This window comes from Nannospalax galili, unplaced genomic scaffold (assembly GCF_000622305.1).
Source record: "Nannospalax galili isolate Female #2095 unplaced genomic scaffold, S.galili_v1.0 scaffold578, whole genome shotgun sequence".
Classification (NCBI taxonomy): Eukaryota; Metazoa; Chordata; class Mammalia; order Rodentia; family Spalacidae; genus Nannospalax; species Nannospalax galili.
Genome location: NW_008342282.1, coordinates 3,272,116 through 3,295,270, shown reverse-complemented (window position 1 = coordinate 3,295,270; position 23,155 = coordinate 3,272,116).

The window sequence follows — 23,155 nt, the reverse complement described above, 5'->3', positions numbered from 1 at the left end:
TCAGGAGAAAAGATAGAATGAAGCTTGGCATGGGGTTCTACAGACAGCTTCTCTGTTTCCACCACCAAGGTGGGCACTCTTACTAGATGCTTAATTTTTTCTGTGGTGAAGACCAGTCCAGCTTCAGACATCTTTATGTTTATTCACATAAAGATGAGACAAGACTAGAAACTTTGCAAAACTGTAGCAGCATTACTACCCTACCAACTTAGTCCATCCAGAGAAATATTCTATCAATGAGAATTTGCATAGCAGAGTTTCCTGTTTCATATGTGATGCCAAGTTCTTCATGCCTGCCTTCAGTGTGGAGAGGAGTGTTTTATCTGTCCAGATAAAATGTCACATGGCATCTCTCCAGTAAACCAAACTATGTAGAGAAAGACTTGATATCTCGTCTGAATTCTATTTTCCAAGTCTCATTTGTTTTGGGTCAATGGATTCTGAGGAAATTCTTGTTTTCATGTGAGGCTGTAAGTAATGTATTTATGTATGTTTTTTGTTTTTGTTTTTTGTTTTTTTTTTGTTTGTTCATTTGTTTTTAACATGAACTATCTTTGGGGGAAAAATCTATTTAAGCATTAGGGGTTTTTTTTTCTTTCTTTCTTTCCTCCTGTTTTGCATTCCACCAAACATTTAAATAAGTCATGTAGACTTCTTTTAACACTTGCACAGGTAGTTAGTTTGCAGTTTATGTTGGTGCATTCTTTTTGCTGAAATTGCCTGTATGCCATCTGGAAGAGTAAATATTAAATCATTCACAATTCTTAGAGACAAGAACTTTTCTCAATTTTTATATTATTTTTGCTTTTGCTAGAAATAAGGAACAGCTACAGCATTGGAAAACAGCATAAAGCAGCAAATTCTTTGATGACACGAATGGTTGGAACAGAAAATTCTGTATGAAGTCTGAAAAACTATTCCTAAAGTCTGGGCCTGTGGAAGTCCTCCAAAGACAGTATTTAAACAGTGCTTGAGAATGAAGGAGGGTAGTAAAAACTGCTCAGCACATATCTCTAAGGTTATCTGCGTGATATTTAGTACAACGAAAATACTTAAATCAGAGAGTATTTAAAGGATAGCAAAGAAGGACACCTGAGAGCAAACTGAGGTCAAGTTCAAAAGAATCTTAGGTTAAACCAAGTCAATAATTGCAAACATATTAAGATTAATATTTCAGCATGTTTCCTTTGCCTGTGTGATTGAACAAGGAATGGTATACTCCAAAGGAGTCATACATTTGTGACTTAGACACCTTAGAGGTTAGATATCAACTTGAATGATTTCATTACACATAATGGTGATTATTTCAGTGATAATTCATGAATTTTATTATTATTAATAACAGCTAATAGAAAATTCATGTACATTTATTTTAATTGTGAAATTGAGTGATTTTCTCATTGCTGCCAGATTTTCACAAATACTTCCATAATACTTTTGGTTTTATTTTTGTGTTTAAAATACAAAACAAAACAAGCAAGTAACAACAACAATAAAGCAATATGTGCAAACTCAAGCAGACAAAAGCCCATCAAAGAACTGTGGAAATGGACAGCAGACCCAGCCTTAGCCAAACTATTGGAAGCTAATTACTGGTGGTGAGACAGAGCCGAACTTCTTTAAGACAGGGACTCTAGATAGGCTGACTAGACACCAGTGGATGAACTTTAATTGAGGGGCATCTGGTACACTTACTTGACTGGGTAGGTCTTAACATTAATGTCAGAGTGCATAAAATCTGGTGAGAGGGGCTATGAGAGGGTGCAGATGGGGGAAGGGTAAAGACGATTAAGATATTTTGTATGAAATATACAAAAATTCTACAAAAATTACTGAAAAATTTGAAAATACTCTATACATATTTTAATTTCATTTTGTAAGATTTGGAAAAACTAAAATAAGTTACAATAATTTTATGAAGATGAAGAGAATTTTTAAGGTACATAAAAATTTTTTTAATATCCAATTTTATTTTAAAAATATATAAAACAAAATTACCACTAGGAAAATAAACCCAGTTGTAATCATTTTTTAACAGGTTTTAAAGATTCTTCTTATGTTTACCTGTGAAACGAAATTCCTAAAGATACAATATGAATTATTTTAACATTTGAGAGCTATCTTGATGGAAATTTAGTAGGGAGAAGTTTCAGAGAGATCAGAACTCTACAAAACTTGGTAAAGAGCCACTTGGAGAAAAGTTCAAACTAAGAATAAAACTACTGGTGCTAAAAAGTATGCCAAGTAAGGCAAACTAAGTTATATTTTATTTTAGAAGAGTCTATCAGTTAGATTGACTAACTAAATAGACAAACCCCGAAATAACACTGGCAATTACCACGGCCTTTACCTCCCTGAACTTGAGGTAAGACTCTACTGCTCTATTGCTGAGGTCAGGGACACAGACTTGGAACAATGGAGTTGGAACTAACCTGGAAGCCTCTTCCCTTAAGACCAGCTCTCATAGTTCTGGAGGATATTATGCAAGTTGCTAAGGGAGAAAAATCAATCAGTGGTTAAACCCCAGCTCTAAAGCCTAACAAACATACAATAATGGGCACAACAAACTACAGAGTTGCAGTAGTGACACTTTTATCTTGGGGGTAATCAATTACTATTTAATTGGACTTAAAGACCTCTCAATGGGAGCAAACTCATGGGTGGCACTGTAAAGAGACAAATACACATGGCTGGAGATGTCATAGATCCTAGAGAAAATCCTACCTCCATCATATATCTAGATATAATGTAATTTCTTACTGTATGCTAAATATGTATACTTATACTTACAGACAAGTATACCAGTCATCACTCATCAAAGAAACTTTTTTTGTTGTTGTAACAGATCGAGACTTACAGAGTTTCACAACTGGTCAAACCAAAGGATCAGTGCCTCAGAGATGCCCAGCCTTAAGTGACACATCTACAATAGAACCTCTATACTAAGGTTCATAAAACCTAGCGGAACAAGAGGTAGACATAATACTAATTCATCTCTCTATTTTTACTAGTGAAGCTTCCTCATGCAGCAGAATATGATGCGCACAGAGGCTGCAACTGGCTAAACTATAGAGAATAAGAGACTGCAGAACACGTGTCCCTGGACAGGTCTCTTATATGAATTATTTTTTAAGTGCCAGCAGAAACCCTTTAAACTGCAAGGTAATAAAATAATAATGATGGCGGTTGGGTGAGGCGCAGAGACCCTTTGGAGGAAAAGCCTGCCTGGGATCCTGCTCTAAGGTGCACGGGGCAGTAGAATGTGGCTACTTCTACCTGGAGTTCCCAGAGACTGGTAATATGAAGGATTTTGGCATCCAGCCAATGGAAGACAAAGGGGCAGGTCGCCTCCAGCCTCCCCCATTGCTCCCTTTGTGGAGAACCTGGGAATGGGCCTGATCAGCAGCTGCAGCATTGACTCCAGAATTTCAATAGTTGCAACATGAAAGAGCCTGACAGTGACCAGGACAATAATATAGACTGGTTGGTGGCTTGGAGGAATAAGTGAGGTTGTGAGAAAAAAAAAAAACAAAAAAAAACAGCAATAAGTTCCAGTTCCCCTAGCATTAAAATAACTCAAACTGGAGTATTTAGAAATTTGGATCCATTAAAAAGTGTACCCAGAGCCTGCTCTGAAATCCTGACTGGAAAAAGCCCACAGCCTGGGCATCATGCTATGTTTTCATCTGTATAAACACATCTGGATGTATACAAGATCTCTGTACTGCCACAGGTGAGCAGCTGTGTGTCCAGCATATGAAATCCTTTTGTCCTCAGACATTGCATCTGCTTGATGTCGAGGGCTTCCTGGGCAGTTTGGACATTGCTTATGGTCAGGCCACAAGTAGGACACTTCAGGTGACTGCTTCTCTGGTTTCTAAACTTCCAATTCAGGATGTTCAAGACAATTGAAAGTCAGGTATGAGATTTTGATACTAAAGTATTCCCATTCAAATTTGATAGGAAGCCCTATGACCATATCTGCAGAGAAAAGTTCAAAACATCTGTTCTCAAAAGACCAGCATTTGCAGTGATTTCAGCAGATGTAGAGACAAGGCCTGGTCTTTGACTGATGGAGTTTTTGCCTACCACCTGGTGGCATAGGTTTGGCCAGGAAAAACTTGGTTGTACAGACAGGGTGAGAATTCTGTTTTGATGCTGTGAGAAGGAAATAGGGATGTCTCCAACTACATACTGTCTCCATCTGGAAGAGTCCTATCTGGATGAATAATAGTGTGGATGTAAATTTGGTGGGACAGTGTTTTCCTATTCTTTGAGTTACTACTGGTGATGCAGCTAGCTTATGGTTCTTACTTGGTCATTATGCCATGTCACTTTCTGCCTCTTACTCCAAGAGCATTACTATAGAAGGGCATCACAGCTGGTTAGGAGGCTGTTTGAAACTGATCCAGGAGGGAACTTCTTCCATCTGCCATCAGTAATGTAAATGGGTTAGTGTGTTAAGAGCCAAGAAACAGGCCTGACTTATCTTTTGTTCTTGCAGAATCCTATTGAAAACTCTCATTCATTAATATGGGCAGTCAGAGTGCTGCTATGGTGAATATATGGTGAATAGACTCGTGACCACCTTCTCCGCCCTCACAAATGGCTGTACTTACACTTGGATCCCTTTGGACCTTCTTGTCAGCAGGGGCTGCCTTTGTTGGAAGTCAGGAAAAGAACTCCAAAATCCCCTGACTTTGGAGAATGGGATAGAGGTGGATGGAAAGTAATCCATTTATCAAAACTATCCTGTTTTACTTTCTAAGTGAGGGTTTATAAAGCTTAAGGTGTGTGTGTGTGGGGGGGTGAAGTTAGCAGAATGAAATGGTGCTACTTTATTTGAAATGTTTTCTTACCTCATTCTATGCCCCAGTAAAGGGTCCAGCCTCATCTGTCTGGCTTGGCCCCACATTCCACTGCCTATCCGGTGCAGTTCATGATTCCAGGTGCTGCTTACCACTCCACCTTTCACCTTGACTAGTTTCAGTTCATCCCAGTGCCCCTGCTTCTGAGGCCTACTCACTTTCCTTTTCCTTGTCCTCCTTTAAAATTCATGTTTTTGTTTTTACTTGTTTTTAAGGAAGACTCAGAGGAGAATCTTTATTGTGGCTCCCTCTGTTTGGATTAAAGGGGAAAAATAACTCAATTTTCTGTATTTACAAGGCAGCATCACACTTAAGTATTTTTCCTATATAGGGCTGCCTTGCTAGTATATCCCTCTGCTCTGTCATGAGTTCTGTCTTCCACCACCACTTAGACACTGTCTCCTAGGACTTAACACAGAACAGTGAAGACTGACATAACAGGATGGAGTTGGTCCTGCTCTGTTTTCTTTAATCCTCCTTTGTATGTAGCTCTCTTACCCCACGAGCACTTTGAACTGTATCATCTGAGTTATTTTACTCTTAAGACATTTAAGGAATCCATAGTGACTGGGCCTTAAGACTGTTACTGCCTTTTCAGAATTTTCCTGCTCAGGCTTGAGACCTAGTTACATATTGATCTCTCCTCGGTCCAAGAATTGAGGGTATCTTTAAAAACTGAAACCTTGGCAGGAGCTAAAAGTACTTTTGGATTTATCTTTCTACTTGAGTTTTTAAAATACCTTCAGTGAATTAGAGAAAGGAGGGTCTAAGTGAGACTCCAGCCTACTTCTTGAAAATGTCTTGGAAACCAGATGAAAGTAAGGTAGAAATGCCATGGCCCACTCATTCTGCCTTCGGATAGGGAGCTCAAATGGAACTCATTTTTCTTTCTTTCCTTTTCTGGTCAAAGGATAAAGATCTGGGAAGTAGCTTTGGGTAATGGTTTATTCATTTTACCTGCCTTACTGGTTTTGTTTTTTGGTCCCTATTATTTCCATTAGGGCCATAGCCCCCTGGACTGTGTAGATAATAGGTAGGCTCATTCCAGCAGGTGCCCTAAGGGGATAAACTACTTTGGGGGAAGTAATGCTCTCTACCATATAGATGACAGTGGCTAGGAACTCTCCCTTCACCTACCTACCTTCCCTGAATTCCTATCGTTCCTTCCTTCAATTAATTGTATTGATCATCTGAACCCATGTGTGTATGGGGGATGGGGTATTTAAAAATTTCTATGTTTTTTCTTCCATACATTAGTTCCCACCACCACATGCCCAGGTACCATTGCCTGGTTTTTGCATGCTGAGATCATTGGGGGAGGGTAGTGTGAAATTCACCACTGTCCTTTGTTTTGGAGATTCTTTATTTTTGAATAAGTAATGCATCCTATACAAATAGCTGATTGACTCTGTGTTGCCCTTGCCCATATGGCTGCTGCTGTAAATAAACTGAGGTTCCCCATTGCTAAACAGTAATAATAAAATTAAAAAAAATAATGATGACAAAGCAATCATATCTAAAGCAGAAAAAGGTGGATTCATTTAGCAAAAAAGTAAAACACAAAATGCAGAAAACAAAAGACAGTCATATATTCTTCAACATCCCTAAGATTTAGATAATGCTGAGTCCCTATAAAGATGTCCATTTTGCCTGAGATTTTAAGCTAATAAATTTTAAAAAGAGCTTTTTGCAATGTCTGCTTGAATTAGTTACAATGATCAGGCTATTATAAGATAATATACATTTGGGACTGAAAGATATAATTTATTCTTCCATTTTATAATACCTATGACTTCAATATAATGGATCACAGGTGCCAAGAAGTAATGTTATGATGATAACAATATTTTTTTTACTTTTTTTAGATTAAAAAATTAGATTTCATTTAAGATTTAGTAGGAAATGTATAAAATTTTAAAAACTCAATAAAACTTATGATGAATTTTTTTGAATAAGTGAACATATTGTAGAAAATTCCATGCCGACTTATTATTTATGTAAATTAGAATATCAATATATTGTTCATATTATATCAAAAGTTATATAGAAATAGTATAAGTTTAGTATAATTTTTGCACAGCAGAGGTTTTTCTAGTTTTCATAGAGTCGACAATATTATTTTTTATCTCTTCAATTATAAATTACTAATTTTACTGATATGTGGTGTTGCTGTAAGTTCTTTTATGATTACATTAGGTATAATTTTAGAAGTACCATTTATTTTACATAATTTAAATATTTAAATAAGTATGAAATATATTTTAACATAACTGTCTTCAGTTCAAAGCACATCTTTAACTCAAGCTTAGCAGTGACATTAACTATATGAAATAATGCTTCAGGGACTACATTCAGTGATTTTAGAGATGTTTGAGAATATGAAATTACTATATTAAATTAGTTTTCTTTCAATTTTATAAATTAAAATACTAAAATCTTCAATTGCTATTATCTAAAATAATTTGAATTATTTTCTGGAAAATTTTATAGAAATTACAAATTAAAATGAGTCATATATTTTTGAATTAATTTTTCTCCTAAACTGATGGAAGTGTTTTGTTTTTTTTTTCCCTAATCTGTCATTCCACTAAATACAAAGGACATTGTATATGGAATCCCCTTATCCTTTTTAAGAATTTTTAATTCAGGGACCAAAGAGACGGCTCAGCATTTAAGAATGTTTCTTGCTCTTCCAGTGGTCTTGGGTTCAGTTTCTACCACTACGTCAGGTAACTCACAGCTACCTATAACTCCAGTTCCAGGGGCTCCAATTTCTCCTTCCGGCCTCCATAGGTCCCTGCAAACATGTGGCATAGACTTACAGAAGTCTGACTGGCACACACATACACACTCAAATAATTAAAAATAAATCCTCAACAGATCACATAGAAAGATTTTTTCCTTACCAAAGTCAATCTGTCATTGTTTCCTAAGGGTTACAATGCAACAGCTAGGTACCATTTGAGAAAGAAAGGAAGAATTATGTTAGTAAGTAAAAAAAAAAAAAAAAAAATCAATATCTAACCACCATAAATGAAAGGCAGCAAGCGTCTATGTTCAGTTTTAAACGCCGGTAAAAAGAGCATTGTTCCGGGAAGCTCCCGTTGCTATTAGCCGTGTAAAATGTTTCAAAGGCAGCTGAACATGCTTCTCTGCATGCTCTATGTTCATTTCCTCAGCAAGATAGCATGTAATTAGCTGAGTTCTGCTGTTTAAGTGTTTTATGATTTTTCTATTTCTATTGTTTCTTTCAACATACCCAGATGCTTTAGCACGATATTTAAAGAAAGGAAAAAATATGCTAATGCAGATTAAATGTTGTTTAGGTCATATATAATAAACATATAGGATTTAACATGTTTTCTTGAGTTTACATATGTAATTGTGGTCCAAATAAAGGAGTAGTTTTAGTTTATGTGGGTTTTATTTTCTTTAGTTAAATGTTTCAAAATTTCAAACTTTCACATTATTAAAAAGGTTTACAAGACCAAATATTGGGCAATATTCAACACCTGTCATGGAGAGAGAGAGAGAGAGAGAGAGAGAGAGAGAGAGAGAGAGAAAGAGAGGAAGGGGAAGAATATTTTATTTTTAATTTGTCTTTAAATAACTGTTTTTAGTAACTCTTTGGCCATTTCATTCAATATATTTTGATCATATTAGCCCTCAGATCTTCCTTTTAATCCATTCTAGATCTACAGTCACGGCCCTTGTCCTCAACACTGTGTCATCTTTTTCTTTTTATGTATTTTATTTACCCAGTGACTCCAATTTGTGCTCTCCATATACTTCTGGCTGTCTGGCCATCTACTGAATCACATTCAACTTACTGGGAGCTACACTTAAAAAAAAACAAAAAAAAAAAAACCTGACACGGGGCTGGAAAGATGGCTTATTGGTTAAAAGCACTGACTGCTCTTATAGAAGACTAGGGCTCTCAACCCACATGGTTACTAAAAACCAGCCCTTAACTCCAGATCCAGGGAATTTGATGCCTTCTTCTGACCTCTATGGCATTGCATGACACGGGCGCACTTAACACACATTCAAGCAATATACTCATACACATAAAATAAAAATAATAAATAAAACATTTAAAAATAAAACTAACCCTCTTCCAGAAGCTCATTGACTGTCAATAGTTGCTCATTTAGGAGTGGGAACTCAAGATAGAATATTGACTGACTTCATTTAGTGCATGTTTTGTTCAAGTAAGGCTACCTAATGTGCATTCAAGAGTACAGTATTCATATTATGTAAAGAAGACACTATTTGGCTTCCAGACATCCCTATCCACTGACTCTTCTTTCCAAACACTTTTCTCTACTGTTTCCTGAGGCTAGGGAAAAGGGGAATAATGAGAGATGCTTCATTTCTGGCTGAGCACTCCACAGACACTTATTCTCTGTACTTTGACTTTTGTGAGTTTCCCCGTTAACCTCCATCCACTCCATTCACCGGACAAACATCTCTGATGAAATCTGAGACTTTCCCTAATCTATGGGTAGAGAAATAATAACTTTTATTTTCTTTTAGTAATTCTTAATGCCTTTATAAATCCTAACGAAATGAGAATGATTATAAAGACTATGATCCAACAAAGTGAAATACATTTGCTATTCTGTTCTCACGAAAGAAGTATATTTTAGCAAGAAGAAAATGGAGCCAATTTGCCAAAACATGGAATCTGGTTCACAGAATATTCAATAAGATTCAACATTAAGGAAAAATATACCACCCAAACCAATTAGACTTTTAAAGAAATTAATATTCTATTTGTGGTTTTTCAAATTCCATTTTTTTCTCGATTGTTACAGGAGATGACAGGAAGAAATCCAACCATATGGCAAATGATTCAGGCCTCCAGGTGCATGACATGACATAAATACCTTCCATGGGTGTAGAAAACCTCCCTTTAAACTTACATTCATGTTTGTTCTGCTACTGCTCTTATCCAATCTTTTGGTTAGGGTAGAGAATTCCATGAAGGTTACTGTTTTTCTTTCAGTGCTAGTATTTATTATGTACTTTCTGGACAACAATTCCATAAGTTTGATGTAGCATATTAATTTGTTTTGTAGGAGTTGATCAATTAACTTGAGAAAACTCTATGTAGTGTTGATTCAATTGCATAACAAGCATAATTTAATATAAATGGTGCATAAGACATTGATTTTGCCCAACTACTCTGTAGAATTAGTGTCTCTAAAGAATGCAGCCAAGCTGAACTAACAATATTAAGCATTTGTGCAATTTATCTCTTACTATAATGAACAGTAAATGATATAATGACCAACAAGATTAATGATAAAACAAACATGTTAGTTAGACTTATGCTATAGAAGACCAGTTCACAGCAATACTCACAAATCAATAATCTGAACATGAATTTAACTAGTAGGAGTGTAAATATCAAGCAACAGGAAAATGGAAATCTTTGCTGATTCATATTCCTTGCTGTAGCCTTTTAAAATTATATCCAAGAGCATGGCACCTCATTTCTGAAATCTCAGCCTTCTACTGACGTAGGTGGGTTATCAGGAGCTAGGGACCAGTACGTAATAGAGAGTATGTTCACAGCTAGATTAAGGTACAATGTGTAACCCTGTCTCAAAACAAAAGCAATATATATATGACATATATCATATATATGATGTATAAGATGTATTTGTTTCAAAAGTGAATATGTTATAATTCATGCACATAAAGGTTATTTTAATTTTCTCATGGTAACATTTAAAGAACTTGGCTTAAATGACTGTTATTCAGATGACTGTTTGGAAAACTGACAGATTAGAATTTATTTAAAACTGTTCAGATTTTGTAAATGAGTTATGTCTTGGTATGTCTGGGTATAAGACAAAAGTTTCTTTTTATTTTATGCATATTGACCTGCTCTTCATTTTATATATATATATATATATATGTATATATGTTTGTGTGTGTGTATGTGTATGTGTGTGTGTGCATGCGTGCATGTGTGTGTGTGTGTGTATTTTTATGTATTTCCATTTAGTTAAAACATCTGCTAGATGCGTTTTAATAAATGTTTTTGTTTACAGAATTTTAAGCTAGACTTATATGTTATGCCAAGAATGATTTTCTTTAATTTGTTTCTAAGGTTTAATACAAAATGATTAGGGATGCTGTCACCTGGTGTCACTAAAAGTAGAATATTTATCTATAATAAGTGTTGCTGCTATTTGTTTGCTTTGAAACAAGATGCCACATTGTCTAGGCTGATCTTAACTTAGCTATTTACCAGAAACTGGCCATGAACTCCTGATCCTCTAAACTTTACTTCCCAATTGTGCTTTTTAGGTGTTTATCACTACACCCAGCTCCAAAGTACTTTTCTTGTAGTGGCTCTGCTGAATATCATTAAATAAAGGATGAAACGTGTGTGAGGGAGGTAAATATGGAAGGTAAGGAGAAGTCCTTAAGGGAAAATATATAAGGCAAGAAAATATCTTGTTTATTATCGTGTTTTCATCCTTCTAATTCATCAACTCTTTCTGACTAACAAATCCTTTTTAACATTCATATTTAAATTGTGGTCTGTATGGTAACTGTATATTCAATGAACTTTTAAGTTTCAAGTTCCATGTTTCCCTGGAAGGAATGCATCCAAGACACTTCAAAGCCTCACAGTAAGTGGAAATGCTCCCTTTGACTTTCTGACTTTTATGGGGGGAGATGGCTGAAAGTGAATACATCATAATCCCTATGCTAAATGTGCATGCTTGTGACTTGAACTAAAACCAGTGGTTACTTCCTCTCCCCAAAAGAATTTAAGTCTTTTTCTTCATGGTTAACTTCACTATAAAAACAGAGAATTTGAATCATAGCAGTTTACATTCTCATTTTATGTGAATAAGTTATTACAGAATAAAACATATTACACACAAAGAAGCAATCCCATGAACATATATCTATACATATATGTATAGATATATACAGTATATTTCTATTTTGTTTAAATTTGACTTTTTGAATATATATTTTTAATTGAATTTTGTGTGTCTACAATAGAATTTAATCAAATTTAGACTTTGGAGATACAGTCTTAGTAACTTGCTCTAGGTCTATTTTAGGTCAATTTGTAGCAAGGCAAAGATAAATCTTCAACTTGTGATTCTCCTATTTCAGCATCCCAAGAAACTAGACTTAAAAGACCATTCCATCAGGTCTAGCTTTTCATTCCTATCCATTCCTCACAAATAATTTCCTTACAAATAAAGTGTTTTATATTTTGCTATCAAACTTATTCTTTAGGAAATTGATGACAAATAATAAAAAAGCCTTATATGTGTACCACAGCAACAAAAATTATTTTTTAAAAGCTTAATTTTACATTTTGTCAACACTACAAGTTTATACATCTTTCAAAGTAAAAGGATAAACATTAATAAGGGGTCATATTTGTGTAATTTGAACATAGGGATTAATTATAATAATTTAATCTTTTCTCATTTTAGAACTTTGACAGTCAAAACCTTTTCATGTCCTGGAGTAATCTATGATAAAGATTATTTAAACAGATGATTTGCATCTCAGTCCAATATCAGCTGCTTAATCCAGAAGCCCTATATTTAGATTATATATACATTACTTATTTTCACAGTGCTTTCAAATTTTACCACCTCCCTTATCCTATAAGTACCATTATTAGTAAATTGAAAGCTCATTCTGAACTTATTGATTTCTTCAGAAACCAGAATCAGGCAATTGTTCTTGCTGAGGTATTTCTACTCAGAAATGTCATTGAAGGCTGTGGTCAACTCATGATAAATTATCACCCAGAATTTGAAAACCACACATTAACCAATGTCATTCTAGTTGATTTGTGTGGAAGAGGCATCTAGGAATCACAGGTATTCATAAGACCTTACATTAGTAGAAAATATTGGCAGACTAAGTTAGGGAATCTAAGTGACTCCAACCCAATCCAGCTCTAGCCTAACAAGATGCAGTAGAAATGAAGGCTATGAGGGTGATAATACATAATTTTCAATGAAAGAGAGTGACAGTTAGCACTCTGGATCTTAACCTAGCTACTTAGAGCACAATGTGAAATGCTCCAGTAATTTCTCTAAAAAAGGGACCGTAGAGCAAACACTGGAAAGAGCTTTTAATGGATTATATAACTCAATATGCTTTTTGTTGTTGTTGTTATGTGTGTGAGTGTATTGCCTGCATGTAAGTGCCCCCATGTCATGCAATGCTTACAGAGTTCAGAAGAGGGCATCAAATCCCCTGGAATGGGGGGATTATGAATGGCTGTTAGCCACCTTGTGGGTTCTGGGAATTGAACCCGAGTCCTCTGCAAGAGCAGCCAGTTCTCTTAACAGCTGAGCAATCTCTCGAGTCCCCAATACTCAATATTCTTAAAAATCAGCTTGATGTATACTGTCTCAGTAAACCGCAGAGCATCCTCCTGTCTAGCTCTTTATTTACACACTATTGACATTATGCATTCATTTTAACCATAATATCTATAATATTTCACACATATGAAGAACATTACAAAGTTTTGTAAGGTATTTAACATGAATAAAGTGCATATCCATTAGAAAAGATGCAACAGAAATAACAGTGAAATACAGAAGCCATTAAAAATATTTAACATAGGAAAGATACTTATAGCCAGTTTTGGAGAAACAAGCAACTGAAAAAGTACTATTAGTTATATAAACTAACACATGGATATGAAATGTCTTTGCTACATCTTTTTCATACTGACTTCAGTGTCTTAAAATATACACTTTCCAAAACTGTATTTCATGGTGTTTATATCTCATGAAGAGAAGAAACTTTGACAGGCAAGGGTTGATTTTAAACAAAGAAAATGATGATTTTGGCAACAGCATCAGAAGGAGTCCATAAGAAGGAGCATTTCAAAGTTCATGAATAGGAAGAAAGGATGATATGAAACATAATAGGATAAAGGTGTGTAATCTTTTGGCTCATTCATCACATTTGAATGCTATTTATTTCAGGATGGCTTCTCAGACAACCATTTCTGATGTGAAATATGACAAATGGAACTCAGAATTACTCAAATTTGACAGTGAAAATACAGTATAACGAAAGATAACTGGTTAAATTATTTTTATTTGTTTATTTTTGTTTTGACACAGGGTCCCACCATGTAAATCTGGCTGTCTTGGAACTTCCTGTGTAGACCAGGCATGCCTCAAAATCACAGATATCTGCCTGTCTCTGCCTCCAGAGTTCTGGGATTGAGGTTATGCACCACCACGACAGGCATTGTTATATTCCTAAAGACATTGTCCAGCATTTATTTTTATTCTTATTTTTAACATATATTATTATTACGACCTCATCCAGTACGTAGTAATAACTTGGAGTTCACAAAATACACATTAAAAAATGTGTATATTTAATTTTCACATCTAAACATATAAACACTTTACTACAATACAAATATCCTGTGCAGTGAAAACTTGTGAAGGCCATGTAATAAAGCACATTTACAGATTCTGGTTGATATTGTAGGATAAGTTTAAAACTTATCTATTCTATTCTGAATATCAATATTTGATAAAGTATAAGCACACTCGTATCATTTAATTCACCTATTTTCTTCAATAATACACCCTGGTTTATGTTTTAGATATAGTACAGTTGATAATATAATTAAAATATCAGTTATGTATGAATTAATATAAACTCAGAAACATTTTAGAAAAAATAAAACTACGATTGATAGATGATCAAATATTTTTAAAAGTTTGGTTCAATAAGATACATATTGTTTTAGTATTATTTCAAGAAAATTTCACGAACATCAAAATGTGTTCAGTAATTTAAAATACACTGTTCATGCTCTAATAATCTTTAAAATGCTGTCAGTTGCTCTCTTAATTGCTCTTTCAAAACATCATTTTGTTATTAGGCTACAGATGAGTAGAGTTGGATTTGCATTTCCCAATTTAAATCTCCAGTCCTGCTTCTGTCTACACAGTTGTAATCAACATGATGTAATCAGAGAGACACTGAAGCCCTCTTAACTGCTTCCTCAGGAATTTGAATATCAATTATACATAGAAGATCCTAACACTGAAATCTTAATAGCTTCAAATTTTCATAGGTATGGCCAGTTAACTTTATTAACACTGAAGTTATCTATTACATGAATGTTTGTTCATAAACATATTGATTTAATTCATATATATGTACTTAGATAATTAAAGTTTCTATTAAAAGATTTTGGGGGGAGGTTGAGACAGGGTCTTCCTGTAACCCTAGGTGGCCTGGGACACACTATGTAGACTAGGCTAGCCTTGATCTCATGGAGATTTGCCTACTCCTATCTCCTAAGTGCTGTGATTAAAGGCATTCACCACCCAAATTTTTATTATGATTTTGAGAAAACTATGTGTATGTGTGTGTGGGTATGTGTGGGTATGTGTAGATGAATGCAGTGCCTGCACAGCCGGAAGAGGGCAATAGGTCCCCTGGAGCTGAGGGTAAAGACAATTATAAGCCACCAGATGTGGGCGCTGGGAACCTAACTCACATCTTCTGATAAGCAGTATGTTTTCTTAAATGCTGAATCATCACTCAAGGCTCACATTTTCTGTGTTAATGATTGATTATGATCAACATAGATAGAAGACAGCATGTTAATCATAGTCAGCAGAGATATTAAAAACAAAAGATATGCATAAGTGGCCGTGATAATGTATTAAATGATTTCTACTGTCATTCTGAATATATTTTAATGAAATACTACAAAGAAGAGCAATGAATTCTGCTGAAGGTGTGTTATGGAAGAGATTGCATAGATAGCTGAGTGCTATAAACAAATTTTAAAAATCAAATATTGTCACTATGCAACGATGGTACCTTTAATATCAAGAAATGAAAAAAAGGTATGACAGAAACAGACAGGTGGAAGGATGTATAGAGGGGGAGTATCTTCAGTTTGGAGCATAACCCTGTTCATTAGCCATTAGTTATAAGGCTCTTTGACTTTGACCTTATTGGTTTGCCATATCCATTACATATTCCAGCTCACATTTCTGTTCTCCAGCATGATGTCATGAGATGTGATTACCTGAATCTTGGGAATGCACAGAATATCTAGAGAGGGTTGATCTTCCATATGCTCTTCACTTCACAATTCACTTATCTAAGAAAAATATTGTCCAGGAATGGATTCTTTGGAGCATTAGAGATGAGAACAAATGAAAATAAAAAGCTAGAGTTTCATAATCACTTTTTTCCTTTTCCTTATTCTTAGGAATGATTTTTGAATATAGAAACTATAATTTCTGCTCTATCTCCCCATACAAAAGTTTTACAAAGTTCTTCCTACACAATGGAGGAAAAAAGCTTACAGTGATTCGTTCCATTTCCTAACTTGGGAGACAAGTTGAGCAGTATGCTTTATAAAAGAATTCCATTTGAAAATTCTTAACCTACATATTCAGATATGAATTATGTCAGTAACTGCATAATGGTTTAGACTCCATGCACTCTTATTTTTTCCTTTTTAAATGAATCAGAACTTGAAGGAATAAAGTTTAAATTTTTTGCTTTACACGAAGATATGACAGAGCATGATATTTCAGTATTATGGATAGTGTATAATGATGAAGTAAGGGCAATTAGCATGTCCATCACATCAAACAATTATTACCAAGGGTGGTCTTGAAGTTGTGAGTCTCCTGACTCAGTTTCCAGAGTAATGGGAATTCCAAGCATGCAACACTACACACAGTCAAAATTCCTCATTTCTTTGTGGTTACAAAATCCAAAATACCACAATGTGACTTTTTGTAACTATGTAAATAAATTATAAATTATATTATTCTGCTGTGCTGAAAAACATTAGAATATTTAATAAGATCATCTATAAAACCAATTTTGAAAGATCCCACACAGGATTTTCACTAATCCTTTCATGGTTATAAACAGGCTCCCAAAAGAGAATAGACTTTTTAAAAATTAGAACTTCGGAAGACTTATTTTTTGAGCTTGACCTACGAACTAATTTGGCATCACTGCTTGTCTTTTAAAAAAATAAAATTCTCGTGAGAAACATTTACACTCACTTATTTACATATTATCTATAACTATATGAAGCCTACAGTAGAAAAGCCTAATAGTTGGTAAAGAGATTGTATGCTAAACAAAGTGTGAAATATCATCGTGCTATTAACAAGAAATTTTTCCAGAAAATTTTAGAAGATTAAAGGAAGTGTTTCACTTAGAGAACTAGAAATATTTAGAAGGTAAGAATAATGAGTTGCAATGAAATTTTATTACTGTTTTAAATATTTATTTAAAAAGCTTTTTAATGTGTGTGTGTGTATGTGTGTGTGTGTGTCCAAAAAATTTATATTCACCATGTGCATTACAGGTGCTACCCAAAGACCAGAAGAAGATGTTCAGATTCCCTGGAACTAGAGTTACAGGCTGTTGTTATCCATCCAGTGTAGGTGCTGGAACCAACCCAGGTCCTCTACAAGAGTAGTAATCACTCTCATCCACTGAGCAACCTCTCCTTACCTTTACATATTTATTTAATTTGAATACTGGAGTTCCTTGGATGTTAAACTCACAGTTATTTTTATCTCTATCTGTAAGTAACAATAATCATTTGAGTGAAACAATGCTTCCTGAAAAGCCATCCATTTCTTCTTGATTCACATACTGATGGGATGGATAGATTAAAAAACAAAAAAAACCTGACAAGCATAAAGAGAGATTTGCATAAGAAAAGAGATAGCTCTTTGGTCTTGGTCTTCCGGGCTTCCTTGGAAGAACATGTGTCTTGCTTGTCGGTCAAAGGTGCAGTGATGGCATCGCATCCTTTATAAGGAAGCAGATGAAGAGCAAGGATGCAAACATAGCCTGATAATATCTAGAATTTTAATTATCATGGTCAGTTTCACATTTGTCATTTTTCTTTTTATTCTGTAGCAGTTATAAACATCCTGTTTGCATGATCTATGTTTGTTAGATCAGTTTAGCAAAGTATGTGCTAAAGTAATATTTGTTGGCTTAATAAATGAACTCCATGATTTCAGAGGCTTAAAAAATTAAAATTTATTTCTAACTCATTAAGAATTTCAGTAGGGGATGGAGAGATGCCTCAGCAGTTAAGAACACTGGCTGCTCTAGCAGATCATATGGGTTTGAATCCAACAAGTGCCCATAAATCCAGTTCCAGGTGACTCAATGCCCTCTTCTGACCTTCATGGACATTGCATGGCCGGGGAGCACTTATATATATGCAGGCAAAACACTCATACACATAAAAAATTAATAAAATAATAAAGAGAATACTTTTAAAAAGAATTTCAGTAGAAGTATTCTAGATTGCAGGCAGGCTTTCTTTCTATAATATTGTATTCCATTTTATAGCATTTTTATTCCATAGCCCTTTCTGCATAGTCATGGATCTTAGGTTAAGAGAGAGATGTAATGTGTCTCAATCTGCAGCTACTTCACCTGTGCTATGGACAGTAATCAATATTCTGGTGTCACTCAAAATTAGAGCTCTGTGTCTATAAGTTACTCATTTTTAACCCACATTTAGGGCCAGTAACTCCTAAAGCTATCATGGTACAAAGAAACATCCAAGGAGAATATAAAACCTGAGGAAAGGAAATATGATCCAAAACCCAACTCAAACATACTTTGTGAATCTATTGGCTAGTGTTGGTCTTGATTTCCTTGGCTTCATTTTATCAATTAGGCAAGTAGTTTTCTTCCATGGGTTCAAATACAAGAAAGTGGAGTGAGCATGCATATGCACTAGTGAGGCAGGGAGTGGTACAGACTTTGGCAACTATTGAACGATACGACTTTTCTTTTTTTAAAGAAAACTCATTTTATTAAAAAGGAGAAAATAGAAAGACCCCCAAATAAGAATTTTGTATTCATATGTGATAGAAAAATTTCTAATAATTCAAATAGTTTGGGAAATAAAAGAAATGTAGACTATTTTATTCATGCTATGAAGGTTACATACCAGTTTGATTTTATTTTGATTTTTTCCTTTTCATTTTTTTTTTTTAGAAAACTAATTCTTGGAGTGTTTCAATATTTTGTTCAATCACATCATCAGTGATTGAAGATACTATCTTCTGTTTTAAATATCCCGATTGTTCCTTGTATATTTGTTTAAGGATTGTGTCACTACAAATACAGAATATAGAATTTTATGAACTCATTAAAATGAGTAGCCTTAAATGCTGAGTTGGCCATATTTCTACATTATTCACCTGTGTGCTTGTCTGTTGGAAGACTAGGCAGTCTATTTTCTTTACTTGAAAAACAGATAATATCCTATCACCTGTAGCTTCTTGGAAGAAAGAGCCTAGTTGGATAGATTGATGTCTTTACTCTGTGTGACTGGATCAGATGGAGTTAATTAAGCACACTCGAGGTCCCCAGTCTAGAAAGTGCTTTTGGATGGAGTTTAGAGAAAAGTCCCTGAAGCTAGCATGGTGCTGGCCCCAACTTCCTTCTGTTGGCCAATACAAATATTATTATGGCTCCTATTAATCAGTTACAGTTTTTGACCTTGTGACCTTTGAAAGCAGTATATTTCCACAGTGCTGTTCAAAGTATTTCCTTCTATTTGTTCAAACGCATTTGATATTAGTATCTTCCAAAGCCTTTATGCACACTTCTAAGAAGACTAAAGAACAATACGGACCAATTTTTTACCAAATTTGAAATTTTAAACTATCATGGTATATTCAGGATTTGTTTCATTTCCTATTTCTAGAAAACAGATAATTATTGAGTTCCTGATGTTTTTCTATATATAGCTTCTATTAAATATGGTTTGGGTGCTGATTACTTCCATTTATTTTCCCTGTGATGAACTACAACTTCACATAAAATAATCCAATTAAAAGTGATGTATTGATTTTTCTTTGTACTTTTTCTCTGTGCTCATTATTTTTCATTTACTCTGGACTGTCTGTAGACCTCATGATGTACTACATAAATCCACTGAGCATTTTTCATTGTAACCCATCTTTAAATATTAGGACTGAACTCTAAATAATAATCACTGAATTATTTTTACTTACTGATCTATATTTGCACTTTATTGGAATTTTTATAGTATTATCCTTCTCCAAGATACTGGCTTAATCTATATTTTCTTGCAAAGTCATATATAAATAGTTTTAGCTAGCAGGAACCACTTAATACTATCATCCAACCTCACTTAATCATCATGTACCTCATCCTTTAAATCATTAATTTATATAAATACTTCAGTAAGATGGAAATTTTTCATGCTTCTCGTAGGCAATAGTCTTAGGGTTAGAAAGACAAAAAACAAGCAAAAGCAAGTTTCTACCACATAGGTTACTAAGTCACAAAGCAACTGGCATTGACACATGGCCACTTGGCAAAGCATGAAATACTGGATACATAAAGCACGTAAATCATGCATGTGCACAAGTTTCAGTTCATGTATGCAAAATAAATCTATGAATGCATTTTCAGATATATTTTTAAAATACAGTGCATATTTTGGCCCTTATACTCTAACCAAACTTCAACTTATTTTGGAATGTGAAAGGTTACAGTAGTGCAACCCGAAGTGTAAATTGTGACCTTTTTTATTTATTTTAAATTTTTTATTGTGCTTTTGTAATTTCATATGATAGTTCTTAATCAAATTTAGACCCTTTCCCCAGCCATGTGCTCCCATACCCCTTCAACAGAACAAGTTTCATTATACAACACAGTGCAATATACACAGAAAGCCACAACTAGCCAACTCTTAAAGAACAAGAGATTACTGAGTTTGAATGCCTGGCTAGGACTCCTATATTGAATTTTACCCACCCATGGCTCAGGAATCATTAAGGAAGATGGACAGAAAAATTGCAAGATCCAGGGCTGGTTCATGAATGTAGGGAAACAGAAGTTTCAGGCCACTCAAAGCTTACACATGTGAACTTGCGACAATGGTGGTATCAATTTTTTTTCTAATACTTTTAGAACAAATGTATATATTCTTTGTATTCAACGTATACTTTGGAGGCATTATTGTCACTTTTGTAAAATAAACACAATTGCAAATTGACTTCTCAAGTTAGTTGTTAGCCTACTTTCTAGAGGTAAACCTGGATAAATAGGATGGTTATTTCTAAAGACAAGAGAATCATTTTTACCTCATGACTCTGAAGCTTCAAAATCTAAAATTGGGGGACCACATCCAGTGAGGCCTTTTGTCACTTCAACTCATGGCAGAAAGTAGAAATAGTACATATGGAGCTGGAGAGATGGCTTAGGGGTTAAGAACACTGACTGCTCCTGCAGAGTACCCTGTTTGAATCCTAGCGCCCACATGACAGTCCTTAACTCCAGTTCCAGGGGATCCAATGCCCTTACCTAATTTCCACAGGCATTGCATGACAAGGATGCCCTTACATACATGCAGCCAATATACTCATACACATAAATTTTTAAAAAATAAATAAAATACATTTTTTTAAAAAAATGAACTGACACATTTCCCACAGGACCACCTCTCATAAGGGAAGGTATTAACTTTTCATGAATGTTCTACACTATAATCCAAATACCTCTGACTAGTCCACACCTCCAAGTTTCGATACATCAAGGAATTAGAGCTCTGGCATATAAAATTTCATTGTACATGCTCAATCCAGCACTACCCTTCAACATAGCTTAGAGAATATATAGACTATATTTTTAAAAATTTTACAAAATATATTATGTTATAAAATTCTCATGTGTAGGCCTTCAAGAAATTCAAAGGATAAAGTGTCCTTCTATAACCTTGTCACAATTCCAAGATTTTTCATCAACCACAATGCCTCAGCAAACAATATATGAAACAAATCTTTGGTTCAAAAATGCAGATGGCTCAAGGACAGAGCATAGCTGTAACTTAGACAACATATTTTCAGACTGAAGTCATGATAACAATGGAAAATAATCTAGAAAATATCCATGTGAACAGCCACCTCCAGAATAAATGAAGGTTTTATAAGTTCTGTTACACTTTTTGTTTGTATTTCCGGTCCTGTATGGATAAGACGTCAATCATCAAAGACCCTAACCAACTGCAAAGCATCACACCACAAAAATTACTCTCCCAGCACATTATCTCTATTGACACAATTTTGAAATTTTATCTTGTGGATAATCAAGATACTTGTATTAATAAATATAGCTTATCACTTTAATCTTTAGAAGGAGCAAAAAAATGCATATTTAAATTCAAATTTTATTTCTTATAAATTGGAATGACAAAGATAATTTTAAATATTCCCATGTCAATTTTTAGTACAAGTGTGAAGAAAGTTTTACTACAAGTGAAAGTATTGTAAACTGGTTCTCTGTAAAGGGTGATTTGAGCAGCACTCTGTGATGCTAAAATTTTCTCAGAATCAAATGGCCTGAAGAATAATTTCTTATGTTACTTTATAAAACAAAGCCTACAGAAGAATTCTTCACAATTTGATTATATGTAAATGAGCCTTCAGGGAAAAATAAAATTATTTTAACTTATAGCATATTCTTAAAAAAATACTATTGTTTGGGACAATATGAATGGTTATATAAAAGTAAAATAGTTAAATGAGATTATTAACAAAACTATGAATGTAGACGAACACCTACTGTCTACATATGTGGCCATTCACATATATCCCGATGTGGAGTATGAGGGAGAATTCTACCTTCTTACTACTTGAAGTTATTTAACTCAATACATCCAAATTAGCATGCCCAAAAGTGATGCTTCCTGAGGCTTAAAATATCCACAAATGCTTCACCACCCTCCCCTTCCCTTTGTCCAGAAAGCAATGATCAGCAATGCACCTGTATCACAGAATGAGGGCAAGCAAGTGCACAGTGCCTTTCTGGATGGCAGGTAGTAGTTACTGCTTTGTTTATTAAGCAACTATAATTCTGCATTTCTTACCTCTACACAACCCAGGAAATCCTGACATTCATTATTAAAAATATCACATATGTAAGAAGTAAAATTTATTGAAGGAAATGTATTAATTGAGGCATTTTAATGTTATTAGAGGAATGGAAATTAAGTTGAAAGGGCACGACTTTCAAAATTTTTATATAAATCCATTACCTATATAATGATGATAAAAGGACAACTTGCATAAATACATCAGGATTTGTAAATTTGGGAAAGTTTAACTTTTTTTTTTAATTTAAAAGGCCCTTTTTATTAAACTTGTATACTTTTTCCTTCAGAATCCTAATTTAAAAAAAAAACTTTTCTACTTAAA